The sequence below is a fragment of the Arachis hypogaea genome, chromosome 20, assembly GCF_003086295.3.
Source record: "Arachis hypogaea cultivar Tifrunner chromosome 20, arahy.Tifrunner.gnm2.J5K5, whole genome shotgun sequence".
Taxonomy (NCBI): domain Eukaryota; kingdom Viridiplantae; phylum Streptophyta; class Magnoliopsida; order Fabales; family Fabaceae; genus Arachis; species Arachis hypogaea.
Window position 1 is genome coordinate 37,834,630 of NC_092055.1, and position 12,882 is coordinate 37,847,511.

The 12,882-nt window shown below is 42.1% G+C and overlaps 1 non-coding gene across 1 annotated transcript; it reads right to left on the bottom strand.

Annotated features, from left to right (window-relative positions):
• Nucleotides 1-10,961: 10,961 nt before the first annotated feature.
• Nucleotides 10,962-11,069, bottom strand: LOC112787245 (small nucleolar RNA R71). Its single transcript, XR_003194667.1, has one exon. It is a non-coding gene; the product is annotated as a small nucleolar RNA R71 (small nucleolar RNA).
• Between the last annotated feature and the right edge of the window lie 1,813 nt (nucleotides 11,070-12,882).

Genomic DNA, 12,882 nt, shown 5'->3' on the forward strand with positions numbered 1-12,882 from the left:
GGAGTGTTGGGCGGCTAAAGGGGAGCACGAACATAAGCTGAGTGTGGCAGAGATGAAAATGTTAAGATGGGTGAGTGGTCATACGCGATTGGATAAAATAAGGAATGAAGATATAAGGGAGAAAGTTGGAGTTGCACCAATTGTGGAAAAGATGGTTGAATCGCGTCTCAGGTGGTTTGGACATGTGAGAAAAAGACCGATAGAACATCCAGTTAGGAGGATGGATGAGATGGAAGATGAACAAAGGGCGAAAGGCAGAGGAAGACCTAAGAAGACCATCCATGAGGTGGTCAAACGAGACCTACATGTAAACGGTCTCTCTGTAGACATGATACATGACAGAGCACAATGGCGTCGTTTGATTCATGTAGCCGACCCCACTTAGTGGGACAAGGCTTTGTTGTTGTTGTTGTATTATTGTTTCTTGACTCATTTGTATTCTATTTTATTTATCTAGTTGCTTGAGGACAAGCAACAGTTTAAGTTTGGTGTTGTGATGAGCGGATATTTTATACGCTTTTTGGGGTTAATTTCATATAGGTTTTAGTATATTTTAGTTAGTTTTTAGTTTATTTTAATTAGTTTCTAGGCAAAATTCATATTTCTGGACTTTACTCTGAGTTTGTGTGTTTTTCTGTAATTTCAGGTATTTTCTGGCAGAAATTGAGGGAGCTGAGCAAAAATCTGATTCAGGCTGAAAAAGGACTACTGATGTTGTTGAATCCTGACCTCTCTGCACTCGGAATGGAATTTCTGGAGCTACAAGAGTCCAATTGACGCGCTTCCAATTGCGTTGGAAAGTAGACATCCAGGGCTTTCCCGCAATATATAATAGTCCATACTTTGCTCAATGATAGATGACGTAAACTGGCATTCAATGCCAGTTCCATGTTGCAGTCTGGCGTCCAGCGCCAGAAACACGTTACAAGTTGGAGTTCAACGCCAGAAACAGGTTACAGCCTGGCGTTGAACACCCAAAACAGCCCAGGCACGTGAGAAGCTTTAGTCTCAACCCCAGAACACACCAAGTGGGCCCCAGAAGTGGATTTCTGAACTATCTATCATAGTTTACTCATTTTCTATAAACCTAGGTTGCTAGTTTAGTATTTAAACAACTTTTAGAGACTTATTTTGTATCTCATGACATTTTTAGATCTGAATTTTGTACTCTTTGACGGCATGAGTCTCTAAACTCCATTGTTTGGGGGTGAGGAGCTCTGCTGTGTCTCGATGAATTAATGCAAGTATTTCTGTTTTTCATTCAAACATGCGTGTTCCTATCTAAGATATCCATTCGCACTTCAACATGAATGTGATAAACGTGACAATCATCATCATTCCCCCACGAACGTGTGCCTGACAACCACTTCTGTTCTACCGTAGAATGAATGAATATCTCTTGGATCTCTAAATCAGAATCTTCGTGGTATAAGCTAGATTGATGGCAGCATTCAAGAGAATCCGGAAAGTCTAAAGCTTGTCTGTGGTATTCCGAGTAGGATTCAGGGATTGAATGACTGTGACGAGCCTCAAACTCGCGAGTGGTGGGCGTAGTGACAGACGCAAAAGGATAGTAAATCCTATTCCGGTATGATTAAGAACCTGCAGATGTTAGCCGCGCGGTGACAGCGCACCTGGACCCTTTTCACTGGAAGGATGGATGGTAGCCATTGACAATGGTGATCCACCAACACACAGCTTGCCATAGGAGAACATCCGTGCATGAATTAGAAAATAGAGGAAAGCAGAATTTCAGAAGACAAAGCATCTCCAAAACTCCAACATATTCTCCATTACTACATACAAGTATAATTTGTGTTCTGCCCTCTTTACTTTTTACAATTCAAATTAAAAATTATTATTGATATTATATCCTGACTAAGAGTTACGAGATAACCATAGCTTGCTTCAAGCCAACAATCTCCGTGGGATCGACCCTTACTCACCTAAGGTATTACTTGGACGACCCAATGCACTTGCTGGTTAGTTGTGCGAAGTTGTAAAAGAGTAATGTGAACATTGACATTACAATTTCGTGCACCAAGGTGCAAATGGTTGATGATATGGTGGTGTATTATGCTCATATGGAGGTATTTGGTAGTCAAATGGGGATTTAGGGTATTGTGGTTGGGGACAATGTTGATGATAGGGTTCATAGGAATATGGTGGTTGAGATTGGTAATCATTGTAAGGTCTACCATATTCAATTGATTTGTATACACTATAGAATTAAGTATGATCATAGTGGCATAGAGGAAGGGATTGCATTGAGGATAATTCAACCTCCTTCCTCAAGTGATAATTCAACCCTTGGTGCACACCATCATTAAGATTGTCATTTTCTACAACATTATAACAACCAAACTCTAAGCCAAAGGGGTGCTTCATCTTCAGTTTTCCTTTTACTCAGTAGGAGAAAACTTCCTTTTGTTCATCTTTTTCTTGCCCCAGCACTCCAAGATTGTTCCTTTATTGAGTTTTTTGAGCTTCCATCTCTTGGTGAAGATCGTCTGTGGCTTGCTGCTAGTTCCTTCATCTTCTTTCACAGGTTGGTGCTTTGCTTCATGCTTTATTTGTTGCTTTTTTGCGTTTTACTCTTGCATACTTTCCCTTTGTACCAAGTTGTTACTTCTTTGCTAGATTCCCTTTGAAAAGGTTGAAACTTTCTGTATATCTTTTATTTTTCTTTAGGGTTTGCGATTTTTTATCTCTGTTATTTCGTTCTGGGGACGTGTAGGCACTTAGGTGATGAGGTTATAGTTGCGCCCTTTTTATTTGGCAGAGGGGCTAGGATCTCAATTAGGACCTTGGTTATTTGTTGATTGTGTGATTGTATCTTCATTGCCTCCAAAGGGTGCCCCTGGTCTGTTGGTGTTCTTGTGGATCCTGGGGTCCCCCTTTTTACTGTGACACTCTTTGTGTGCTAGTTTCTTCACTCTCTGTTTCTTGTCCGAGTTGTCTCAGTAGTGTTCATACCCTAGGTCGAGCTTCACAACCCGGGTTGACTGAACACAAGAGCGACCAACCTCTTAAGGTTGGATCGCCACTAACCAGAGCTCGGCCATGTCGCCATAAGAGGCCCAAGAAGGCCCAAAAGAATGGATGTGGCCCACTCCAAAGGCAGCTTGCCTAAAAAGATAAGGTGGTTTTACTCAAAGATAAGATAAGATAACTAACTTATCTTAAAGATCACTCTACGCTACTATAAATACACTGGAGCATCCAGGTATAACTCATACTCTGATTCTACACAAAAAACCTGCCTAAAGCACGTGCTAACTTAAGCATCGGAGTCTCTTGCAGGTACCACCACCCTCCAGTGATCAAGGATCAGCAGCACCACCAGATCCAACAAGTCAGACACGACATCTCCGGTTACCACAGCAAATCTCATCCGAGATCGACCTTCAGTTTCAGGTAACCCTCGGAACATTGGTGCCATTGTCGGGGAACCTAAAAGTCATCCCATCATCATCGAGGATAACATTGATAACAATCACAACTCTAGCTTGGAGGACAAAACGCCACACAAGAACACGGAAGCCACGCCAAAAGATACACCTCAAAATAAGGGGGATAAACAATCCCCCAAACACAGAAATCTTGGATGTTACCCAAGAACAATAGCATCGCCTTAAACAGCTAGAGCAAGAAGCTGACCGGCAGTGGGAGGCCGAGCGAGACCTTTGTAGAGAAACAAGACGATGCCCAGAGCTGGAGGACAAGCTCTTAAAGCTCGAAGCTGATCTCAAAACTAAGACCACCCAATCCAGCCACGAGGAAAGTCCCCACAATGACCAAGACCCATTCACAAAGGAGATCATGAAAGCTAAAGTCCCGAAGGATTTTAAGGCCCTTGACATGACTCTATACGACGGTACGTCTGATCCAAGGTATCATCTCAGCAATTTCAGAAGTCGGATGTATCTTACGAATGCCTCAGATGCAATTCGATGTAAAGCTTTCCCGACTACTTTGACCAAAACGGCAATAAAATGGTTCGACAGCTTGCCACCAAAGTCAATAGCAAGTTTCGACGACCTCACCAAGAAGTTCCTAACTAGATTCTCTATCCAGAAAGATAAAACAAAGCATGCCCCCAAGCTTGCTAGGAATTAAACAAGGAGATCGGGAAAGCCTCCGCAGCTACATGGAAAGATTCAACAAAGTATGTCTGGACATACAAAGTTTGCCTACAAAGACAGCCATCATGGGGCTTATCAATGGCCTAAGAGAAGGGCTCTTTAGCCACTCCATATCAAAAAAGCACCCAACATCTTTGAACGAGGTACAAGAAAGGGCAGAAAAGTATATTAATATGGAGGAGAACTCTCAACTAGGAGAAACCTCAAAATCTGGATTCTCCTACCCACCTCGGGACAAGGATAAAGAGACTAGGAAAAAAGAAGACCAGCCTACTGAAAAACCTAGAAAATACCACAACTACACTCTCCTCAGGGTGTCCCTTGTGAATGTTTACAGAGAGATACGCAACACTGAGAAGATCCCACCCCCTCGCCTGATTAAACATAAAAGAGGAGGAAGTCGGATAGAGTACTGCGAATACCACCGAGTCTATGGGTAACCTACCAACAAATGCTACGACCTAAAGAACGTCATAGAAACGCTAGCCCGGGAAGGAAGACTAGACAGGTTCCTGGCCTATAAAACAGATGAACCAAAGGAAAGAAGAAGGGATGAAGAGGTCAGACGAGCTGAACATCCCCATCACACACCTGAGAGGCATATTCACATGATTAATGGAGGATTCGCAAGAGGAGGGATCTCTAAGTCATCACGCAAGAGACACCTTAAGGAGGTGTATCATGTTGGAGGAGGAGACAGATCGGTCGACCTCCCCAATATCACATTCACTTAAGAAGACGCCGCGGGCTTCATCCCAGGGCATGATGACCCCATGGTCATTACCATAATACTTGCCAATGCCAACCTCGACCGAACATTAATCGACCAGGGAAGCTCTGTGGATATACTGTTTAAAACCTCCTTCGACAAGCTCGGTTCACAAGAAAAGGAGCTCAGAGCATATCCAAATAGCCTATTCGGGCTAGGAGACACTCCAATTCAACCATTAGGGTACATCTCATTACACACGACCTTTGGAAAAGGAATTCGGTCTAGGACGTTGAGCATAGATTACATTGTAGTTGACGTGAGCTCAGCCTACAACGCCCTAATAGGTCGGACAACACTAAACCAGCTCGCCGCCATGGTCTCCACTCCACATCTATGCATGAAGTTCCCCACTCCAAAAGGAATCGCTTCCTTAAAGGGAGACTAAAAACTAGCGCGACGCTGTTACAACGAAAGTCTGAGCCTCCAAGGTGACCCCAGAGGAAAAGAAACCAATACTATAGAACTCGTGGGAATCCGAGCTCGCGAAGAACTCCGCCCTCAGCCAGAAGGTGAAACCCAAGAAGTTCAAATTGGAGACGCCCCAGACAAAACAACAATTATAGGAGCAAATCTGAGAAAAGACTTAAAAGAACTACTAATAAAGCTCCTAAAAGATAATTCCGACCTCTTTGCATGGAAGGCTTCCGACATGTCTGGTATTAATCCCGGACTAATGTGCCACAAGTTAGCCATATATCCAAGGTCTTGGCCAGTACAGCAAAAATGTAGGAAGCTCGACCCAGAAAGGTCGCAAGCTGTAGAGGAGCAGGTACAGGCCTTGTTGGAGGCAGGGTTCATAAGGAAGGTAAAATATCCATTATGGCTAGCCAATGCGGTGTTGGTCAAAAAGTCAAATGGAAAGTGGCGGATGTGCACCGATTACACCGACCTCAACAAAGCCTGCCCAAAAGATCCCTACCCACTCCCAAAGATCGACACACCAGTTGATGCCTAGTCAGGCTATCAGTACCTCTCCTTCATGGACGCTTACTCAGGATACAACCAGATCCCAATGTATCAACCCGACCAAGAGAAGACATCATTCTTGACCCCAAAAGCAAACTATTGCTATATAGTTATGCCCTTCGGACTCAAGAACACAAGGGCTACCTACCAAAGACTGATGAACAAAGTCTTCGCCAACCACATCAGAAAACTAATGGAGGTTTATCTAGAGGCCATGCTGGTAAGAACACAAAGTGAGGAATCGTTGTTATCAGACCTCACTAAAGTGTTCGACACCATAAGAAAGCATGGTATGCGACTTAACCCTGCAAAGTGCACCTTCGCGGTAGAAGCTGGCAAATTCCTGTGCTTTATGCTCACCCAAAGAGGAATCGAAGCAAACTCAGATAAGTGCCAGGCCATACTTCGCATGAAAAGTCCGACCTGTGTCAAGGAGGTCCAGCAGCTCAATGGAAAACTAGCGGCTCTGTCTAGGTTCCTAGCTGGATCAGCCTTAAGATCTCTCCCCTTCTATAAAACATTAAGGAAAGGAAAGAGATTCGAGTGGACCCCTAGAATACGAACAAGCCTTCCAAGATTTCAAGAAATTTCTGGGGCAACCACCTGTCCTTACTCGCCGTAGGAAGTCGGGCAATAGCATCAGCACTAGTCAGAGAAGACGAAAGTGGGAAACAACCCATCTACTTCATCCGTAAGGCTTTACAAGGGGCTGAATTAAACTATCAAAAGATAGAAAAGTTCGCCTAGGTCCTCATACTCACTTCCCGATGACATCGAGCATACTTTCAAGCTCACACCATCATAGTACGGACCAACCAACCCATAAAGGGGATCTTACAGAAAACAGACTTTGCTGGAAGAATCCTACAATGAACAGTCGAGTTGTCCGAATTCGACATCAAGTATGAAGCTCGGACAGCTATTAAATCCCAGTACCTGGCCGATTTTGTCGCAGAGTATACTGACACCCCGGGTACCCCCACAAAATGGAGCCTTTATGTATATGGCTCTTCAAACAAAACCGGGAGTGGCGCAGGCATCATTTTAGAAAGCGATCAGAGAACCCAAATTGAGCTCTCCTTAAAGTTTGAATTTCCTGCCTCAAATAATTAAGCTGAATATGAAGCACTACTGGCTGGTTTGAGGCTGGCTAAGGATGTGGGAGCTCAAAGGCTTACCATCTTTAGCGACTCCCAAGTAGTCACTTCGCAAATAGAAGGGAGCTACCAAGCTAAGGATCCCACTATGAAAAAATACCTTGAAAAAACCAAAGAACAGCTCAGACAATTTAAGGGATATGAGGTCCGACTCATACCCCGAGAACAGAATGCCCGAGCTGATGCACTCTCAAAACTAGCCAGCACCAAACCAGGGAGCAACAATAGAACTCTCATCCAAGAAACACTCCAAAGTCCATCAACCTTGGAGGAAGAAAAGATCCTAGCCATATCAGGATAGGATCAAGGATGGATGACTCCCATAATCAACTATCTCAAGTCAGAAACACTTCCCACAGACAGAAAGGAGGCAAAAAGGCTAGTACGAGAAGCACAGTACTACACCATAATACAAGATGTCCTATATAAGAGAGGAATCTCTACACCTCTCCTAAAATATGTCCCTACCTCCGCTACAAGGGAAATCCTTGAAGATGTCCACAGTGGCATGTACGGCAATCACCTTGGGGCACAAGCCCTTGCCAAAAAGGTACTCCGAGCTGGGTTCTACTGGCCGACCTTGCAGAGGGAAGCAACAGAGTTTGTCAAAACATGCCCACCATGCCAGAAGCACGCCAACTTCCACATAGCTCCACTTGAGGAGCTCATCTGCGTTTCTTCACCTTGGCGATTCGCAAAGTGGGGGCTCGACCTCCTTGGACCCTTCTCCCAGGGGTCCGGACAAGTCAAGTTTCTCATTGTAGGCATAGACTACTTCACAAAGTGGATTGAAGCAGAGCCATTAGCTAATGCCACCGCCCAAAGAAGTCAGAAATTTCTATACAAAAATATTGTCGTACAGTTTGGGGTCCCATGCTCCATCACCACAGATAATGGTACTCAATTCACTGACATAGGCTTCAGAAATTTGGTAGCTGATTTAAAAATCAAGCATCAGTTCACCACTGTAGAGCACCCACAAGCCAATGGACAGGCGAAAGCTGCCAACAAAGTCATACTGGCCGGGTTAAAATAGAGATTACAGGACGCCAAGGGAGCTTAGGCAGAAGAGCTCCCACAAGTCCTATGGGCATATCGGACAACACCACATTCAACCACTGGAGAATCACCATTCCGACTTGCTTACGGAATGGAGGTAATGATTCCCGTGGAGTTAGAAGATGGATCTCCTAGGACGATCTTCTACAATGAAGATACCAACCCCCAAGCTCAAAGGGAGGAGCTCGACCTACTTTCAGAAGTCCGAGAAAGAGTTCAGATTAGAGAGGAAGCCTTAAAGCGTCGAATGGCTCTGAGATATAATCGAAAGGTAGTCCAGTAAAGCTTCTCCACTAATGACCTCATTTTAATCCGAAATGATATCGGAGCAGCTCGGTCAGGAGAAGGGAAGCTAGTAGCTAACTGGAAAGGACCATACCGAGTAGCAGAAGTACTGGGGAAAGGTTACTACAAGGTGTCCGACCTCGTAGGGCGAGAGCTACCAAGGTCATGGCATGCCTGTAACCTAAGAAGGTACTATAGCTAGAGAAAAGTAAAGATCTTAGGTCAAGGGCACTCTTTTTCCTAAAAAGGTCTTTTAATGAGGCGCCAGGTCGAGATCTAAGAAACTGCCCGACCTCTAAGGGTAAGCACTCATATGTACATACTTATATTTATGTTTTTATTTCATTTATTATTCAAATGAAAGTCGCGAATTCCCTAAAAAGTTTTCTACCAAGGCGCATTAATCTAAGGTCATAAAATGCAAAAATTCATCACCCGATTACAAAGAGGTCAGCAAGGTGAAAACCAAATTCATCGACCGATTACAAAGAAGTCGGCAAGGTGAAAGTGATAGAAGCAGATTAATGCAAGAAGTTATAAAAATAACCCATAAAAAGTGACCTGACGAGGTCTGACTAAAAATAGATTACTAAAAATAACTTAATAAGGCCCGACAGAGAAGTTAGACCAACGAAAGGATCACTAAAAAGGGACGAAGACATCTCGCAAAGGCCAAAGAAAGGCTGAAAAGCCAAAACAGAAGTGCCTAGTTGATGACAAGTCATCTTATGCTAGTTTTACAAGCAATTTTCATTAGTTTCATTAGGTTTTATGCACTTTCTTGCACAATAAGTAAGTAATTGGAGTGGATTTTCATGATTATGTTGAATCAATCAAACATCATTCATTTTACAAAAAATCATAGGTTTTATGCTAGAATTAATTGATTTTATAAATGATGCAAAGATCTTGTTATTTTGGTGAGGCTTTGATGCATTTGTTTGGTTGATGATAGGTGAAAAGATAAAGGAAAGAAGGAGAAAGCACAAATTAAGCTCAAACAGAAGAAAGAAGGATTTTGGGATACACTTTGAAGTTTGAGCACGCTTTGTTCTTCATGAATTAATACAATTACTACTATTTTTCTATTCAATTCATGCTACTTCTTCTCCAAGATATACTCTCGTACTTAATACAGAAAAATTCAAAAAAAAAATTTTCAAATTATGTCTTTTCAAGTCAATAATACAGAGAATTGAAGATTCAGAACATTCAGCAGGGGAATTACACAGAAAAAGCTGGGCGTTCAAAATGCCCAGTGAGGAAGGAAAACTGGCGTTTAAACGCCAGCCAGGGTACCTAGCTGGGCGTTAAATGCCCAAAAGGGTAGTATTTTGGGTGTTAAACGCCAGAATGGATACCATTCTCGGCGTTTAACGCCAGGATGGCACAAGAGGGAAGATTTTGTTTTTAATTCAAATCTTTTTCAAATTATATCTTTTCAATCATATCTTTTCAAAATCAAATCCTTTTCATTTTTTTTTACTATTTTAAAAAATCCTTGCTACAATTAATGATTTAATTCAAAATTTTCAAGTTGCTACTTGCCTATTAAGAAAGGATCAAATTTTAAATTCTAGAATCATGTCTTTTAATTTCTTGTTAGTCAAGTAATCAACTTTAATTTTAAGAATTTCTTGTTTTAAATTGATTTTCAATCATATCTTCTCAATCACATCTTTTTCAAAAATAATTTTCAAATCGTATCTTTTTTATTTCTGATATCAAAATCTTTTTCAAAATCACTTAATTACTTTCTCAATTTTAACTTTCAAAAATCATCAATCAATTTTTTTCAAAATTTCTTTTAATTATTTCAAAATATTTTTAAATTTCGAAAGTTCTTCCCTTCTTCTCACATCCTTCTATTTAAGGACTAACACTCCTCCACTATCAGCAATTTGCACTCTCTCTCTATAAGTTTGAATTCTCTCTTCTCTACCTCCTCCTTCCATTCTTCTTTTCCTCTGACACCTCAAGGAATCTCTATATTGTGACATAGAGGATTCCATACTTTCTTCTCCGCTCTTTCATATGAGTAGGAGCAAGGACAAAGGCATTTTTGTTGAAGCTGATCTTGAACCTGAAAGGACCTTGAAGAGAAAGCTGAGAGAAGCTGAAGTACAACTCTCTATAGAGGACCTAACAGAAATTTTCAAACAAGAAGAAGCCATGGCAGCCGAAAACAACAACAATGCCAACAATGCAAGGAAGGTGCTTGGTGACTTTACTGCACCTACTCCCGACTTCTATGGGAGAAGCATCTCTATCCCTACTATTGGAGCAAACAATTTTGAGCTTAAGCCTCAATTAGTTTCTCTAATGCTACAGAATTGCAAGTTTTATGGACTTCCATTGGAAGATCCCCATCAGTTCTTAGCTGAATTCTTGCAAATCTGTGACACTATCAAGACCAATGGGGTTAACCCTGAGGTCTACAGACTTATGCTCTTCTCTTTTGGTGTAAGAGACAGAGCTAGGATATGGTTGGATTCACAACCTAAGGAAAGCTTGAACTCTTGGGAAAAGCTGGTCAGTACTTTTCTGGCTAAATTTTTTCCACCTCAAAAATTGAGTAAGCTAAGAGTGGAGGTCTAGACCTTCAAACAGAAGGACGGTGAATCCCTCTATGAAGCTTGGGAAAGATACAAGCAATTGATTAGAAGGTGTCCTTCTGACATGCTTTCAGAATGGAGCATCATAGGTATCTTTTATGATGGTCTGTCTGAACTGTCCAAGATGTCATTGGACAGCTCTATTGGAGGATCTCTTTATCTGAAGAAGACGCCTGCAGAAGCTCAGCAACTCATTGAAATGGTTGCAAATAACCAATTCATGTACACTTCTGAAAGGAATCCTGTGAATAATGGGACAAATCAGAAGAAAGGGGTTCTTGAGGTTGATACTCTGAATGCCATATTAGCTCAGAACAAAATATTGACTCAGCAAATCAATATGATTTCTTAGAGTCTGTTTGGCATGCAAGCAGCAACAGGCAGTACCAAAGAAGCTTCATCTGAAGAAGAAGCTTATGATCCTGAGAACCCAGCAATGAAAGAGGTGAATTACATGGGAGAACCCTATTGAAATACCTATAATCCTTCATGAAGAAATCATCTAAATCTCTCATGGAAGGACCAACAGAGGCCTCAACAAGGCTTCATCAATAGTAATGGTGGAAGAAATAGGTTTAGCAATAGTAAGCCTTTTCCATCATCTTCTCAGCAACAGACAGAGAATTCTAAGCAGAGCCACTCTGACTTAGCAACCATAGTCTCTAATCTAATTAAAACCACTCAAAGTTTTAAGACTGAAAGAAGGTCCTCCATTAGAAATTTGGAGGCACTAGTCGGTCAGCTGAGTAAGAAAGTTACTGAACTCCCTCCTAGTAATCTTCCAAGCAATACAGAAGAGAACCCAAAGAGAGAATGCAAGGCCATAAACATGTCCCACATGGCCGAATGCACAGAGGAGGGAAAGGCAGTGATTTCCACTGAGGAAGACCTCAATGGACGTCCATTAGCCTCCAAGGAGTTCCCTAATGAGAAACCATGGGAATCTGAGGCTCATACAGAGACCATAGAGATTCCATTGAATCTACTTCTACCATTCATGAGCTCTGAAAAGTATTCCTCCTCTGAAGAGGATGAAGATGTTACTGAAGAGCAAGTTTCCAAGTACCTTGGAGAAATCATGAAGTTAAATGCCAAGTTATTTGGTAGTGAGACTTGGGAGGATGAACCCCCCTTACTCACCAAAGAACTGGATGACTTGACTAGGCAGAGATTACCTCAGAAGAGACAGGATCCTGAAAAGTTCTCAATACCTTGTACCATAGGCACCATGACCTTTGAGAAGGCTCTGTGTGACCTAGGGTTAAGCATAAACCTCATGTCTCTCTCTGTAACGGAGAAGCTAGGGATCCTTGAGGTACAAGTGATGAGCGGATATTTTATACGCTTTTTAGGGTTACTTTCATATAGTTTTTACTGTGTTTTTAGTTAGTTTTTAGTTATTTTCAGTAGTTTCTATGCAAAATTCATATTTCTGGACTTTACTATGAGTTTGTGTATTTTTCTGTAATTTCAGGTATTTTTCTGGCTAAAATTGAGGGAGCTGAGCAGAGATCTAATTCAGGCTGAAAAAGGACTGCTGATGCTGTTGGATTCTGACCTCCCTGCACTCAAAGTGAATTTTCTGGAGCTACAGAACTCTAAATGGCACGGTTCCAATTGCGTTAGAAAGTAGACATCCAGGGCTTTCCAGCAATACATAATTGCCCATACTTTGCTCAAGGATAGATGACGTAAACGGGCGTTCAACGCCAGTTCCATGCTGCAGTCTGGCGTTCAGCGCTAGAAACAAGTTACAAAGTGGAGTTCAACGCCAGAAAAGGATCCAAAGCTGGCGTTGAACGCCCAAGACAGCCCTATGCATGTGATTAGCTTAAGTCTCAGCCCCAGCACACACCAAGTAGGCCCCAGAAGTGGATTTCTGC